This window comes from Macaca nemestrina, chromosome 10, assembly GCF_043159975.1.
Source record: "Macaca nemestrina isolate mMacNem1 chromosome 10, mMacNem.hap1, whole genome shotgun sequence".
In the NCBI taxonomy this organism is placed as follows: domain Eukaryota; kingdom Metazoa; phylum Chordata; class Mammalia; order Primates; family Cercopithecidae; genus Macaca; species Macaca nemestrina.
Genome location: NC_092134.1, coordinates 81,240,854 through 81,256,299, shown reverse-complemented (window position 1 = coordinate 81,256,299; position 15,446 = coordinate 81,240,854). Strand labels below are relative to the sequence as shown.

The 15,446-nt window shown below is 55.6% G+C and overlaps 1 long non-coding RNA gene across 1 annotated transcript; it reads right to left on the bottom strand.

Annotated features, from left to right (window-relative positions):
• Nucleotides 1-43: 43 nt before the first annotated feature.
• On the bottom strand, nt 44-1,046 carry LOC139356556 (uncharacterized). The gene is made up of 3 exons (XR_011608560.1): nt 909-1,046; nt 628-771; nt 44-257 (listed from the first exon to the last, which is right to left on the bottom strand). It is a non-coding gene; the product is annotated as an uncharacterized lncRNA (long non-coding RNA).
• Nucleotides 1,047-15,446: the final 14,400 nt, after the last annotated feature.

The window sequence follows — 15,446 nt, the reverse complement described above, 5'->3', positions numbered from 1 at the left end:
TGCCCCCAAGAAAGCAGGCCTAGCTCTGGGGAGGGGGCAAAGGCTGGGCTGGCCGGGTGGGTTGGGGGTGGGGAGTTGGCAAAAGGAAGGCCATTCAAGGAGGAAGAAGAGAAGAGAGATCGCCTCACCGCAGACCTCATTGCATACCTGAAGGCTGACGTATCTGGGCTCACATACTTCTGGAAAAGATGAGGCAAGCATAGGCCTTGAGCTCCTGAGTGTAGGGCAGCTATCCTGGGCACGGTGCCAGCCTGGCACTGGAAAACAGCACTTATGATTTATTTTCTAGCTGCCAAAGAGTCTCCCTGGCTTATCTTCCCCTTTCCCTCTACCCCCTCTCCCTTCCTTCCTTCCTTCACGTTAACTGGCATTGACTGAGGACCTACTGTGTACACCCCACTGTCTCAGAGGCTGGGAGGACATAGATGGTCAAGGCCAAGGAGCTCTCAGCATTGGAAATGTGAGACCTGGTTCAAGACTCAGCTGGGCTGCTTACCACTCATGTGATCTCAGGCATGTTACTTGACTTTTGTATTCGTTTGAAAACACCCACCTCACGGGAGATAGCATGTACAAAGCACATGGTAGAGGACAGGGGACAAAGTTGCCCTCAATCAATGGTGCTACCTTCCAGGCACTGAGTCTAGCAGGGCGATGGGTATGGCCAAATGCAGCTCTGCTCTGGGGCAATGAGAATCCCTGCCTTCCTCACACTCTTTCCTCCCTATTCTTCTTTCTCTTCTCTGCCTCCTTTGACCTCTTTTACACCATCTGTGAAGTAGAAACAGAAAAGACGCCATTTTGCCCCCACAGAGCCTCTGGCAGGGCAGCAGAGGCCCACACAGACCAAGGCAAACCCTACCTTCCCACAGTTCCTGAGACCCCACTCTTCCACCCCAGGGGGTTACCAGCTCTCCCAGTCCCGCGTCTTCTTTCCTGGCCTGGTGGTCCTGCTGTTCTGGCCCTGGTGGCTGGCTCTGCATGTCTTTCCTGGACCTGGCTCACCCCTGCTCTCGGTGGCAGGGGCCAGAGCAGAGAGACGAGTGTGTCTGGGAGAGTTGCAGATGGTCAGAGATAGAAGGGGTAGCAGCCCCCTCTGGGCCCAGAGGAAGACAGCCCCTGAGAGGGACAACCATTTGCCAGTCACATCACCACCCTGGGCCTCCGCCTCCCAGGGCAGACATCTTTCTCACACACTGGGCACTTCTGGCTCACAAGGGCACAGAACACTGTCCAGAGGCCACGGGTCCATCCTGAGCCTGATCCCAGGATCCGGTGCTGGGTAGGGTAGCGAGGCACTGGTAGGTGACTGATGTGTGCAGCCCTCCCCACTCAACACCTACGTGTGGGGCCACCTTGGCCTCCCACCATCCTCACTCTGGTCTGGTATCTGAAGGGCATGTGGTTGAGCACAGCACCTTGCCCCCCACCCTGTCACCCCTGTGTGCTCTGTGGGGAAGGGAGGGGGCAGCAGTGGCATCTGGGCTCTGCCAAGGCCAGAATAACAGCTGATCCATTAGGTATGTCCCAGATGCTTTGCAGGAGTTAGCTCCTCAATCCTCCTGATAACCGTCACTTGAGGTGGATGCTTTAATTCTCATCACCCTAACTGACAGAGAAGGAGGCTCAGGGGGCTTGAGTGTCTAGTCTAAGGCCACAGGATTATGATAAATGGGAACCTGGACAGTTGGGGCGAGGAGCTCTTTAATCTGAGCCTCTAAGTTTTAAGACCCCTAGGAAGGGTAGTGGGTGAGAGAAGGAAGCTGCCTTCTTACTGTCTGGGGCGCAGTTTAGGGCAGCCCTGCCACCTAATTCTCTTGGAGCTGAATGCCTTTTTCTCGCAAGTGCCTGTGCACTTGAAATCTATTTCTTGCTTCCTTCCTCTGGCCTCAGTCAGCTCCTGAGAGTTGACAGGTCTTGGTTAATTGCCAAGTCCCTGGCTCCTCGGCTGGCTTTGCAGGGCTTGCCTTTGGGGCCCCACGCCAGGGGGCTTTCCTTGCGGATGTCTTAACCTCCTTGGAGAGGACTGGAAGGCATGCTAGCCTGGGGCTCTGGGCTGGGGGAGGTAGGTGGGGCTTGCCTGTTGCTTCCTTTCTGGTCCGACAGTCTTCCTTGGGTGCAGTCGGTAGAGATGTCTTTGACTGTCACTGCTCTGGCTGCCAAACAGGAACAGCCACAAAAAACCCCCAAATAGCCGGGCGCGGTGGCTCAAGCCTGTAATCCCAGCACTTTGGGAGGCCGAGACGGGTGGATCACGAGGTCAGGAGATCGAGACCATCCTGGCTAACACGGTGAAACCCCGTCTCTACTAAAAAATACAAAAAACTAGCCGGGCAAGGTGGCGGGCGCCTGTAGTCCCAGCTACTCGGGAGGCTGAGGCAGGAGAATGGCGTAAACCCGGGAGGTGGGGCTTGCGGTGAGCTGAGATCCGGCCACTGTACTCCAGCCTGGGCCACACAGCGAGACTCCGTCTCAAAAAAAAAAAAAAAAAAAAACCCAAATAAACAAAACTCCATAAACAGCCCAGCCCTACCTGCTCCCTCTCCCCTCCTCACCCCTTGTCTCCTTTCCTCCCCCAGCTCACCTTCCATCCTCCCGACAACCACCACTTGAGGTGGATGCTTTAATTCTCATCACTCCAATTGACAGAGGAGGAAGTTCAGAGGGCTTGAGTGCCTAGTCTAAGGTCACCCGATTATGATGGATGGGAACCTGGACAGTTGGAGTGAGGCGCTCTACTCCCTCTACTCTGGAACTAGCATCCCTGGGGGTCCTGGTCCAGGCTGCTGTCTCTGAGCAGGGCTGTCTGTACCAGCCAGTGCCATCCTCCACCCTCACCGAGGGCCTGACATCACCCTCTCCTGGTGTTGGTACAGAGCCTGAACCACCTGGGGGCTTGGACCCCCAACCAGGGAAGCAGGAGGCCTGGCAGGAGTTGGGAGGTGGGAGATGGAAGTAGGGGAAGGTTTCAGTCTCTCTGAGGATGTTTAGGTACCCAAGCAGTCTCCAGCTCCCTCCTGGATATACAAATAAACAAACCTGCTTGTGGCTTCAGGTGAGGATGGGACAACCCCAGCTAGAAATGACACCTGGGTATCCCGTACCCTCTGGGATTCTGGAACCCTGCCCTTCTAGTCCTTACATGGTCCAGGGACAGGAATCTGCATCTCCCTTTCCTGCCTCTTGAGTCTATCCCCTTTATCCCACTCCCCTGTCACTGGTGACAGGACACAATCCTGATGATCCAGGAGGCAGAGAAAGAGCAGAGGAGGGGAAGGGCTGGCTAGAGGCGAGGAATGGGGAAGAGGCTTAGGCTGGGCTGCCAGAGCCTCCTGGAACTGGTCTTGAAGTGAGGGGGAGTTTTCTTGTTTTTTTTCTCTCCTCCTCCCATTTCCTTCTCCATGTCAGTCCCACCCAACCTGTGGTCTGTCTCCCTTGCATTCTCATCCGCCTCCTCTGTGTTTTCGATTGTCGTGCTCTCTCTCACTTGTCTTACTGTCTTCCTGTCCCTCTCGGGGTCACCTGCCCACTCAGAGTCCCGGCCTGGAGCTCCTCCTTTCTGCCCTGGGTGGGGGCAGAGGGAACAGGGTTTGTGCCCCTGCAGCCCAGCTGGATGTCCTTATGAGAATGGCATCCCTGTGTCATAGTTTCAGCGCCTCCTCTTTGCCCTGCTCCCCATTTGGCCTGAGGCCTCCTGGCCGTGGAGCAACAGGTCTCTGGAGACGCTGGATGGCAAGATATAGTTGTTGGGTGAATGTTCCAGTGGGCACATCCTAGCCTGGGTCAGGCTCTGGGGCAGGATGTGACTCTTGGGGAGACAGACAGGGACTCTCTGGGCAGGGGAGCCAGCAAAGGGTTTGGAATCTACAGGGGAAAATCTTCGTATTACTGAAGGACACGATGGGAAGGAGGGCCACTCCTCCAAGAAGCCTTCCCAGATGAGCCTGCTCAAGTTCCTGTCAATCTTCCATCTTCTCTTCTAAATGCATGTCCCCACCTACGGTCACGATCTGGGTTGGTGCCATCTCCCTTATGAAGTTAGCAACTCCTAGCCTTTTCTCTGGATCTTCCCTTTGAGCAGGGCTGGTCCAGGGGCCAAGTCCTGGGAGTGGGAGGACCTAGGCTGGGGACTGAGAGTCTTTGGCAGACTGTGGCTATGTGATTAGAAGTTCTTTTTTTTTTTTTTTTTTTGAGATGGAGTCTCGCCCTGTCACCCAGGCTAGAGTGCAGTGGCATGATCTTGGCTCACTGCAACCTCTGCCTCCCGGGTTCAAGTAATTCTCCTGTCTCAGCCTTCCGAGTAGCTGGGACTACAGGCGCATGCCACCACGCCCAACTAAATCTTTTTTTTTTCAGTAAAGATGGAGTTTCAAAGGCCAGATGGTCTTGATCTCTTGACCTCATGATCCGTCTGCCTTGGCCTCCCAAAGTGCTGGGATTACAGGCGTGAGCCACTGTACCTGGCCCCCCCTTTTTTTGTAACAGGATTTTACTCTGTCACCCAGGCTTGAGTGCAGTGGTGTGATCTCAGCTCACTGCAAGCTTCGCCTCCCGGGTTCAAGCAATTCTCCCGCCTCAGCCTCCTGAATAGCTGGGATTACTGGTGCGCGCCACCGTGCCTGGCTAACTTTTGTATTTTTTGGTAGAGACAGGGTTTCACCATGTTGACCAGGCTGGTCTTGAACTTCTGACCTCAAGCAATCTGCCTGCCTCGGCCTCCCAAAGTGCCAGGATTATAGGCACGAGCCACTGTGCCCCACCTGTGCTCAGAATTTCTGAGGGTCCCAGAGTTGGGGATTGGGGATGTAAGTGTAGGTGTGGGAAGGGTCAAGAAAGGAGAACTAATAGCAAAGACAGAGAAATTAAGCCTCCTCCACATGCCAGGCAGGCTATGGAGACATGGAAGAGGCACTGACCCAGATGAGGGTGTCTACAATGCCTTCCCAGACGGGGACAGTGAGCTCAGGCCTGAAGGAAGAGCAAGAGCTGTCCAGGCAGGGGAGGGGAGGGGTATTTCAGGCTGGGCCAGCATTATGAGCTGCGGGTGTGAGAAATTGTTTGTGTGGGGTTTTGACAAAGAATGACAACGAATGAATAAATGACCACTCCAGCTGGTGTTGCTGGAGTGTCGGAGGTACTGTAGAGCTCAGAGGAGCAGTGACACTCTTGGGGTCCCGCAGAGGCTTTGATCAAGGCATGTCCTTACTGTGTAGAGTATCCTTTAGGGGCTCTTCGTGGCTTTGGGGATGGAAGATTCCTTGAAATGTCAAACCCAATCCTTCTTCCTTGCTGGGTCTCACCTCCACTGTGCCTTTTTCTCCCACAGCCCTGCCCATTCTCCCACCCCCCGACCCCACCACACTGGCCACCTTTCCCTGCACCTGCTGAGTGGTGTCAGGTGATTGAGTTGAACAGCACAGATACAGAACAATTCCATCATCACATCCGGTCCTATTGGACAGTGCTGACCTGCAAAGCAGGCATCTGAGATGGGCCAGGAGGCTGCAGATTCCTGGGGGCTGTGAAAGGGTTCAAGACTGTCCAGTGGGCAGCCTGGGATGTGGCAGGAACACTGGACCTGGACTTAGGAGACCTGGTTTCTGGTCTGGGGCTCTGCCACTCACCAGCTATGTGGTTTGGGGCCAAATGCTTGGCCTCTCTGGGCCTCAATGGCCTGTACAATTAGGTTGTACTACATATTCTTTTTTTTTTTTTTTCCAGTTCAGTTCAACAAATGTTCCTCAAACTACAGTGAACCCTCTTACTCTGCTGGGTACTTGGCTGCCAGTGCGATCCACGGTCCCAGACAAGCAGCATGCTGGGAGGTTGGGCAGGGATGGGTGTTCTGTAATGAGGCCAAGCCTCTGGGGCCAGGGAGAGGTAGGCACAGGCTAATTACACTTTCCCGTCTTCGCAGCACTCAGCCCAATTTGTAATTATTTATTGTTGGTGTTTACGTGTTTGTGTCTGCCTCCCCTGCGCAGCTCTGTGAGCACAGGGACTGTGTGGTGGCTTTGTTTCTTCAGTGTCAAAATGCCTGGCATGGTGCCTGGCAGACATCATAGGTGTTTGATAACTATTTCTTTTTGGAATGAGTAAAAGGCCACCCTTCCTCCCAGCGCCCATGTTACACTGGATTTCGACACAGGGGACAGCCGCAAGAGCTTTGGGATGCTGTAGAGTGACAGAGCCCAGGCGGGATGTGGAAGGAGGTCAGGGTGTCCCCCCATCTCTGGAAGCCAGCTTTGGGGCCCCTGCCCCACCCTTGCTAGGCTGTGCTGGGCTCACTGGGATGAGTTGCAACACTGGGTCCTCTGCCTGGAGGGGTCAGGTAGACCAGTGCCATTTGACTCCTAGGCCTGGCTTCCTGCTCCTTCAGCTTCTGGCCCAGCGTCTGGTCATGGCCAAATGCCTTGGAGGGATGAAAATATTAGGGTCCCTCTTGCAAAGCAAAGAAGCAGAAGGAAGCCTCCCCAAGATGGCAGAGGCCCCACCAAGCCTAGAATTTTGTCAGACATGCACGTGGGGCCGAGCGGGACCAAGCCATAGGCTCCCCAGGTCCCTCTCCTTGGAGGTGGGACACAGGGAGGGAGCATGTTGGGGTTGGTAGGTTTCCTCTGGTCCAGGTGTAGGGTAGGCCCAGCCTTCCTGGGGAGCCCTAGACCCTGCCCCACTGTGTGGGTGCTTGGTTCATGCCAGTGGCATTTTGGCACAGCTGCCAGGCCTGCTTCTGGGTGGAGAGGAACAGGAAGGAGGATTGCACAAAGGGAAACTGGCAGGACAGCCTCACTTCTTCCGGCTGCTCAACTCCTTGCAGGGAGGGCCAAGGGGCAGCACAGGCTGTCTTGGTTCCCCAGGAGACACCACGTCCTTGCATCTGTGTCATCTCCCAGGAGGAAAGGCCAGGTACCGGAAACAGGGGTCCTGTGCCTGGCTGTGAGCCACGAGGGAGGTTCCTACAACCCTCATTTCTTAGACCTCAGACAACACTCAGCTGTTCCGCTCCCTCCCTCTGTCTCTGGGCTTCGCACTGGCCCTCAGCCACTTCTGCCTGCTTCCTCCCTGCAGGAAGCCCCCTCACTTGTCCTTTGAGCAAGACAGTTCTCAAAAGCAACCTCCACCACGGCAGGGCCTGTGTTGTTCACTGTTGTATTGCCACCGGCACATGGCAAGTATGCAGTAAACAGTTGTTCAATTAAGACACAGCACGCCCTCTATTATTAGCACTTTCTCTATGGCTGTCTTGGGCAAGGGTCTCTTCCCTCCCTCCCCCATTAGACAGGGCTGAGGACCTGTTTCTCCTCCTCCTAGTCTCCTATGCCTGGAATCCTGGTCACTGCAGAAACTGGCCAATCTTACTTACCTCTGCTATTTGGGCATTTCTGAGTCTCTACTAGGTGCCCGTCCCTGTGCTGAGCAGTGGTGCAAATACGAAGATAAGCGAGGCAGGGTTGTGACGGGTGTTCACCCCACAATTCCGGATCCCCCTGCCCCTGAGACCAGCACTTCCTGAGCTCTGGAGTCTCTTTCCATCCATCCCTGCCTCTGGGCCAACTGCCGGCTGGTTGCAGCCTCCTCACCCTTCCACTCCTGACACTGTATACGGCTATTTAGGAGGTTTCTTCCTCCCTGGGGCTGCTTTCAGAAAAGAACAAAGAGGGACGGCAAGGCTGGGGAGTGGCAGGGCATCTGGAGACACTTATTTGTAAACCCAACTAGCTCCCCTGAGCTTCAGCTGCTGCCTTTATCTGGCCTGATAATAGACCGAAACCACAGTCTGCTCTCTGCTGAGCGATCTGTGGGCCTGCCAGGGTGGCAGCAGCCCAGGGTGGCGCTAAGCACTGCTCCAGCTGACACAGGGCGGGGAGCCACCAGCCTGCAGGCTGCCTGCCATGCAAGGATGTTCTGTCCATCCAGGGGTCCTCAATGGCTGTCTAGGAGGCTCAGGACATATCTGGAGAAGGGCAGCTTCATCTACTGTGGTGTGTGGTATTTCCAGCACTGAGCACAGTGCCTGGCATATAGTAGGAGCTCCGTGACTGAACGTTAAGCGTTCAGCACCTATTTATCAGAGACCAACGAAGTGCAGGAAGCTGTGTTTCCCCCTCCCCATCCTTCTGTATGCTTCCTTCAGCACCTGTTGGGGATTCCTTGATGCAGTGACAGGCAGGGAGTCTCCAAGGCAGTTGGTCTGTGAAAGGCCAGTCGGGGGCCAGCCCTGCCCACCGTGTCTCAGGGAGGAAGCATCAGTGCCTAGGATAACAGCAAGTGCTTGCTTATGTGGCCAATGCCATCTCCTCAGCACCAGCAGGCAGGCATGGGGCTGTTGCACTCCCATTTTGCAGAGGAATGGGGTTTGCGCCCAGATTTCCCGCCTCATCCTTCAGCAGCTAGAGTGCCGCTGCCACCCCGGCAGGCTCACAGATAGCTTAACAGGGAGCAGAATATGGTTTCGGTCTATTATCAGGCCAGATAAAGGCAGCAGCTGAAGCTCAGGGGAACTAGTTGGACTTCCAAATAAGCATCTCCAGATGCCCTGCCACTCCTTGGCCTTGCTGTCCCTCTGTTGGGTGGGATAAGAGCTGGGGTTGGGCTGGGCTGGGGACGGGCAGCCAATTGAGATGAGGTGAGGAGGAGCAGAGGGAGGGGGTGGGCTGGGTCAGTGGATAGCCAATGGAGATGAGGTGAGGAGCAGAGGGAGGGGGCGGGCTGGGTCAGTGGATAGCCAATGGAGATGAGGTGAGGAGCAGAGGGAGGGGCGGGCTGGGTCAGTGGATAGCCAATGGAGATGAGGTGAGGAGCAGAGGGAGGGGGCGGGCTGGGTCAGTGGGCATAGATGGGCTCAGGATCAGCCTCCCGGCCTGGGCTGCTGGATGGAGCAGGGCAGCTGGTGGGAATCCAATAACCCCAGCTCCCCTCTGAGCAGCCCCTGGCTACCTCTTGAGAGGGCAAACAGTGCTGGGCGAGATCGGGGGCTAATGACTGTTTTCCAGCAGGCGATTCCTCTATGCGGGGTTTATCTGCTGGGTCATCATTCTGTAGGCTGCACTTACCAGGGTAATAGCAGGCTGGTCTGGGGCCTCTGCCTGCCCATTGGCCTTGAGGCCCTGCAAACAGATGGCAGTAGATGAGGGAGGGCAGGAATAAACAGGAGCAGCACCCCCTGTGTTTTCTGAAGGGCGGCTCCACAACTTGGCAGGGGAAAGCCTGGTGAGGACAGGAGAGAAGATTCAATCCAGGGCCAGGAGCTGGGTTTCAGTTGCTCTCTTCCCCCTCCTCCTCCAACTCCAGCCTCCAGCTTCCTGTGCCTCTCCCACAGGGAGGCGGGCAGAGAAACATGCCTACAGCAGCCCATTTCGGGAGACTGAGTGCTGGGTCCCTGCAGCTGTGTGTCCTCAGCTCAGGGTGGCTCCCCCACCACAGGCTCATTGCCGCCCCGATCCAGGGAACCCTCGTGGACACCCGCACCTCCCAGTCCTTACCCCGACTGTCGGCCCCTGCCCAAGTCCACACGGACTCCCTCACTGGCCTCAGGGTCCCTCCTCACCCTCTCCTGGCACACACTGCTTCAAAGCCATCCTCAGGAAGCCCAAGCTGGAGAGGGCAGTGCAGCTGATTGAGGTGGCCCGGGTGAGAGGCGCAGTGCTTTGAGGACTCACGTGGTTTCCAAATCCCATGGCCACCCATGTGGAGGAGTTATTTTCAGTTTACAGTTGAAGATGCTGAGACTCTGAGAGCTTAAATGACTTGTCCCAGTGTGGGCAGAATAACAGCCTCCCAAAGATGTCCACATCCTAATCCCCGGAACCCATGAACATGTTCCCTTACATGGCAGAAGGGACTTTGCAGATGGGATTAAGGATCCCGTGGTGGAGAGACTATCCTGATTATCTGTGTGGGCCCAGTGTCATCACGGGGGTCCTTTAAACTGGACGAGGGAGGCAGGAGACTGAGGCGGTGTGAGGGAGATGGAAGGGAGCCCAGGAACGTGGGCAGCCATGGGAAGCTGGAAAGGGCAGGAAAATGGGTTCCCCTGTGGAGTCTCCAGGGGGAATGCAGCCCCACCGCACCTTGATTTCAGCCAGTGAGACTGTTTTGAACTTCTGGCCTCCAGAGCTGCAGTAGTAAGTAAGATTTATCTGTCTATTTATTAATTTATTTAGAGACAGGGTCTCGCTCTGTCGCCCAGGCTGGAGTGCAGTGGTGAGATCTCGGCTCACTGTAGCCTCCGCCTTCTGGGTTCAAGTGATTCTCATGCCTCAGCCTCCTGAGTAGCTGGGACTACGGGCACGTGCCACCACACCTGGCTAAGTTTTGTATTTTTAGTAGAGATGGAGTTTCACCATGTTGCCCAGGCTGGTCTTGAACTCCTGACCTCAAGTGATCCTCCCACCTCAGCCTCCCAAAGTGCTAGGATTAGAGGCATGAGCTACCATGCCCGGCCAGTAAGATTTATTTAAATAAAGAAATACAGTTGTGTTGCGTGGAGCCCCTAAATTCATGGAAATCTGTTACAGCAGCCGCAGGAAGCTAATGCTACCAGCTGGTAAGTGGTGGAGCTAGCCGTTGAACCCAGAGCGGAGGGCTGGGTTCCAGGCTACTCTCTTGGCCTGGCGTGGCTGTGTCCGCCACTTTCTCTGCCTCTCTTCCCGCTGCCTGCCTGTGTTTTCTGAAGGGCAACTCTACAGCTTGGTGGGGGAAGGCCTGGTGAGGACGGGAGAGAATTCAACCCAGGGCCAGGGGCTGAGTTTCAGTTGCTCTTCTCCCCCTCCTCCTCCAACTCCAGCCTCCCGCTTCCTGTCCCTCTCCCACAGGGAAGCGGGCAGAGAACACGCCTACAGCAGCCCATTTCTTGGGGGTTCATGTTGGGAGCAGGTGTGTGCTGGCCGTCAGGGCTGGGAGTGTGGAGAGCCCTGCGGCGGCACAGCCGACATGGCCTCTGCCGAGGTCCATGCAGCCTGGCTGCCTCCTCACTTCACTGGGTTTTTCCTTCCTGACTGCTGCATCATTTGAAGCAGGGAGTGGGTGGGATGAGGGGGTGTCTTTGGGTCTCTCCTCGGGGGCCCCCGAGGCTCTGTGTGTCTATCTCAGGGTAGGGGGTGTCTGGGTGCCTGGCGTGGGGAGGATCCGAGGGCCCTGCCCCTGGGGTGTGTGTGGGTGGGGGTGTCCCAGACACTGTGGCCCTCTCTGGGCCATGTGTCTCTCAGCCCCTGCGTGTGAGTGTGGAAATGTGAGCGTGCGAGTGTGCCTGTGTGCCTGTGTGAATTTGTTGTACTGTAAGTGTTTGAACATGTGTCTCTGTGCCCTGTGCTCACTCATTCCTCTGTGTGAACATGTGAGTGTGCAAATGTGGCTGTCTGCTCATGCTCCTGTATGTGACTGTGTGAACACGTGGGAGTGCATGCCTCCTCACACCCTGCATGTGAATGCGTGTGGACATGTGAGCATGTGAGTGTGCAGACACACCCACTCATGCCCCCACGTGTGGGTGTGTGTGTCTCTAGATGTCCTTGTGGGAGTGAGTGCTTCAGCATGTCTGCTTCCTCCTTGTGTGTGAACATGTGTGTGTGTGTGTGAGTGTGTGGCTGGGGAAGCGCCACCCCCAGCCAGCCAGCATTGCCTCACCCCTGTGACACAGCTGCTAATGACTGTTTGCCATTGTCTGAGCGGTGGTGGCATCACCCGCACTAATGACAGTCTCCCCTGCCTAATGACCTGGCTCCTGCCCCATCATTGAGGAGCCTCAGGAGCACTGGCCCTGTGACCGGAGAGATGTTGACCAACTCAACACATTTCTCATTGGGGTGTTGTGGGGGGTGGGGAAGTCATAAATCCCGCCCCTCCCCAACAGCCCTGGGGTGCCGGCATAGGCTGGAATTTCAGCTGGCTGATGGCATCCTGGGTGGGAAGCCCGAGGTCTGGCCCTGCCCTCTGTCTCCGGCAAAGCTGGGTGGCTGCTGCCCCTCCCCACAGGTGACCCTGAACGCTGGCAGCCAGATCCACATCAGGTCCCAAAGACAGGGTTTTGCATTTCTATCATGAAACCCGCAGGACCTCTCACCTCTGCGAATGGAAATGTCCCTTCTGAGCAGGGCTCTCTGTGCCCAGGAGGCTCTGGTCTGCAGCTGACCTTGGGGAGTGAGGGCATCTGGAGCAGCCAGGGAACCACAGGGTCCAGAGCAGGCTACCTGCATGGAGGCCACCACGGAGGCTGATTCAGCTACACCATCAATATTTCTTTTATGATCAACATTAAACTAAAATAGCCTCTGGATTCAGGAGGAGAGTTGGGCAGGAGGGGCTGCCCCCTTTCTGTGAGCCCACAGCCACAGCTGTTCATTCATATTCTCTTCTAGCTTTCAATCTGCTCCCTCCCATTGATGTTCCCCACTTACAGGCAGGCCTCCTAGCTGAAGTTCACCTGGATCTGCAGGGAAGCCCAGGCCTCTGCCTGGGGCAGGAGGGACTTCTTAAAGGTGTTCTGGGTTGAGAGATGCAGGTCTGCAATTGGCCGTGAGACCTTGAGCGGGGGGCTGGGGAAGCTGTGGCGTCCTGCTCTGCCAAGTGCCGGTGCAGCGGTACCGGCTGCCTAGGGCTGCTCTGGGGACTAGATAAGCGCTGTGCATTATATAAACCATTCAGAACATTGCCGGCACACAGCAAGCACACAGTACATCTTTTTAAAGCCTCTGAGCCTGCATTGCCCCCTCTCCAAAATGGAAGAGATAACTGCTGGTGCTCATGGCTGTCGTGAGGATTAGTGAGAATCCAGGGGAAGCACCTGCTGCAGAGTGGGGCAGCTCCGGCATCTTTCTCATGGAGTCCTCGGCTTGGCCGCTTCTCTCCTCACCCATGAGGGGCTGAGCAGGGGGAAAAGGAAGGAGTGGTTGCACTGGCTGTTTTCATTGCTACCTCAGTGTCCCTGTCCCGGTGGGGCATTTCCTCACTTGCCAGCCAGGGACTGTGGCTTGCTTACGTTACTTATAGCGGGATTTCTCAGACTCATCTGCAACTCACTAGAGGGTCGTGAGGATAGAAAACCATCCCAGTGCAATACAGAGTATCGTTTTGTAAATGTATGTGTCTGTTGGTTGCTGTTAAATATATTTCTTACTGTGCATTGAGATTAAGAAGCTGGAGACACCTGCTCCACTGTCTCTGGGCAGGGCAGAAGCAGGGGCCTGGGGACTCCCTGGTTTTGCCTTGCTCCTCCTCTGCCCCATCATGAGATTCACACTAAGTGCCCATGTGCACTGTCCTGGCATGGCTAGGCCCCAAAATGGAAGAACCCAGATCCAGCTGGAGACACATCCCTTCCTGCCACCAACAACCCACACAAGTGCCCCCTCCTGCCATGTGCCTGGGAAGGCCCACACTTGACATCCAAGGTGCTATGCCACCCAGGAGTGGCCTGCAGGCTGGAGGGTGCTGCAGGACAGGCAAGGGTACAAGGGAAGGCCTCCCAGGCATGCCTCTCATCTGGACCTAGGCCTGGATGAGTTTCAGGGCTGAAACAAGTGTCCCTGAATCCTGCTTCTTTCCTCATGATGCTGGACACTTAGTCAATCAGCCCAGGGGTAGGGTGAAGGCATCAAAAAAGCCTTCCCACAAAAGCAGACCAGTTGGGGGTGGGGGCCCTGCAACCCAGGCATGGTCTTTCTTTCCTTCCCCCAACACAACAGCCACATCCTCAGTGTGGGCCTAAGTGAAGGCCAGTGGTGGGCAGGGGCAAGGGGTGTAGGGGCATCCCAATAGCAATGGCTGCCATTTACTGAGGGAGGCCTCTGTGCCAGGCACAGCACAGATCAACTTCAATCTTTATGACTCTCCTCAAGTGTTCATATCTATAAAATGGTTCTCATTTTATAGATAGCAAAGCTGAGGTCCAGACCAGTTATGTCCACACAATTAGTAAGTGCTAGGGCGGAGAATCAATCCCAGGTTGGTCTCTCTCTGCATCTTTCTGTGGCTTCTGAGGGAGAGACTCGTGTGTGTTACTGGGGACACAGCACTGGCACACAGGCAGGTTCTAGAGGCTAGGAGAAGGGAACTTGGTCTTGGAAGGGTTTGCAGTACACCAGCTGGAGAGGTTTCCTTTGAGGAGAAGCTGACCTCTTACAGGTACTCGCAGAGATTCCTTTCCCAGTATAACCTTAGCTGGGGCCTCCCTGGCAGTCAAGGCAAGAACTTGCTCATGGGGAGAGCTGCCCCTTGTTGAGAATTTTATCAGTGAGATTGCTTGATTATCAAAAGGAAAAAAATTGCAGCAGGGGAGATGTGACTTAGATCCCAAAGTCTTCTTTGGCACTCTTTAAGGGCAGGGACTAATCCTCCAGCAAAATAGGCTTAATGAACACTGGAGACTCCTGCAACTAGTGATGATCATGGCATGTGTAGCTCTGTGAGAATATCTGCAAAGTAACACGTAAACAAGGGCAAATGAGCACAGGGTAACTTGGGATCGAAGTGCTGAGGGTACGCGAAGTAAGTGGTGTAGTAAGTGGTAAAAGTTGGGTGGGGTTGACCAGGTAAGGCTTCCAAGAGCAGGGAATGTGTGATGGTCTGGGAGGGACAAGGCTTTCTTTGAGGCTGGGGCAGGCAGGGGGAGCAGCTGGCATCTGGCATCCCAGCGGCATCATTCCAGAACCAGCCAGTCCTTGGGAGCCCTACCCCAGAGATGGCTCAGTGACCTGGTACTCTGGGAATTTGCCCTGCCTCCTGGGTGGGGATTGTCCAGCCACATGCCTGTCCAGCTCAGTTGGTGCCACTGGAAAATGACATGGAAATGTGATATGGCCTTGAGCCAGGTCCTCCTCTCCAGGGTTTTGGCCCAGTTTTGGCCTGTGGCCCATCCAAGTGTCTTCTCTGTGAGATGCTGGGGAGAGAGAAGAGGGGAGTGTGACTTCTACCAAGGTGGGGCTGAGGGAGATTCTGGAAAGTGGAGTGGGGAATGCTACCAAGGCCAGCCGTCCCCCTCCTCAGGATCCAGAGGCCAGTCAGGAGGGTGTGTGCCCTGTGGTCAGCCTGCCTCCAGACTTGGCTGCATCCGGGGCGGGAGCCCCGACCTGAGGCTGTGGAGAGAAACCTCAGATTCATAGAGGTCTTGGGCTGGAGGGATTTCAGTCTCCCGTTTCCTTACAGAGAGGGAGGTGGGGGCAAGGGGTTAGGAGGGGAGGACAGAGCATGTATATGTGTGTGTTTGTATGTGTGTGTGTGTGTGTGTGTGTGTGTGTGTGTGTGTGTATGGTGGATGGACCCATGATATGAGGTTTTTGATTTTTGAGGAATTCCCTGAGGGTGGGGAAGGCTGGTGTCTCCCAGGCCAAGGTCTGAGGTGGGAGCAGCAGGGGCACCTGGACTCTAGGGCTGGGGTGGTGACTGTGGAGGGAGAGACAGGCAGAGCCCAGGTGGCTCCCTGTAGGAAGGGTAGGCCAGGAAGCAGGGCC